Below are 1,112 nucleotides of genomic sequence, written 5' to 3'. Positions count from 1 at the left end.
ATGAAAGAACATATGAAGAAAAATCTCCTCCATTAAATTATTCAGTGAGTGCAAAGCCTTTAAATCACATCTGGTGCATTGGTGGTTCAGTGGTAGAATTCTCGCCTGCCACGCGGGAGGCCCGGGTTCGATTCCTGGCCAATGAAGTTAGCTTATTTTACTTTCTCCGAAATACTAACTTTCTTGAACAAAAATTCTTCTTGTACAGTTTTTATGGATTTCAGGAAATCCCAAATATTCTACCCACGTTTTTACCATTTTACTACAGCGAGTTTTCAAACTCTGCTTGATAAAAGTCCTGTTCTTTTCATCTCACTTCAGCAGTTACATACCTACTCTTAAAAACTGCAAAATCAGCGCTTCATCATTCTTACAACCATCAGACTATCAACTCTCATAAATACTCTCCAGTCATCAGCTTTTACATGGTGTTTACTTGAATCACATTACTTATTTTGTAACATTAAGACAATGATTACAGAATTGGTATCTCCACTTTTTTTAAAATCCAACTCAGCTGTGACACATGTGTGAAGCAAATGGGATGAATTAACCCATTCATAACGTACTTTTCAGAAAAGTAGACTAATAGCTTTCACCATGTATCCTGCATAAGAGTCTGGACATGCACAGAGAAAGTGAATGCCATTTAAAACCACTGAGCAAAATTGGGTGAAATCATTCATTGGCACATCTTGTCTTGACAAACTAATATCAAGCAGTCAACTCTTATTTTACTTTGGAGAAGGTTGGGTGCATTACATTACCAAACAGACGCTGCTGAAGAACAACGTCTTTAAAGAAAACTGTTTATTCACGTTCTCATATATGCATTTAGACCAGTAACTGCATCTGAGGTGATGTGGTGGCTCAGTGGTTAGCACTGCTACCTCATAGTATGAGGGTTGCAGGTTTGATTCCTGCCGTAGGTGACAGTTTGGGTGGAGTTTGCATGTTCTCTCTGTGTGCAGATCAGGTGATTTGGCCATGATAAATTGCCCATAGTGTTAGCTGCATTAGTAGGATGGAGGATTGATTGGATCAAAGGGACTGTTTCCACACTATAAGGAATCTCAGCTAATCATTGTTTCTCTCTTAGGCCCTCCCTCATC

General features: G+C 38.9%; 1 non-coding gene across 1 annotated transcript; it reads left to right on the top strand.

Annotated features, from left to right (window-relative positions):
• Positions 1-75: 75 nt before the first annotated feature.
• trnag-gcc lies at positions 76-146 on the top strand. The gene has a single exon. It is a non-coding gene; the product is annotated as a tRNA-Gly (tRNA).
• The last annotated feature ends 966 nt before the right edge of the window (positions 147-1,112 follow it).

This window comes from Chiloscyllium plagiosum, unplaced genomic scaffold (assembly GCF_004010195.1).
Source record: "Chiloscyllium plagiosum isolate BGI_BamShark_2017 unplaced genomic scaffold, ASM401019v2 scaf_98949, whole genome shotgun sequence".
Lineage (NCBI taxonomy): Eukaryota > Metazoa > Chordata > Chondrichthyes > Orectolobiformes > Hemiscylliidae > Chiloscyllium > Chiloscyllium plagiosum.
Note: the sequence above shows the minus strand (reverse complement) of the source record. Positions and strands in the feature narration are given on the sequence as shown.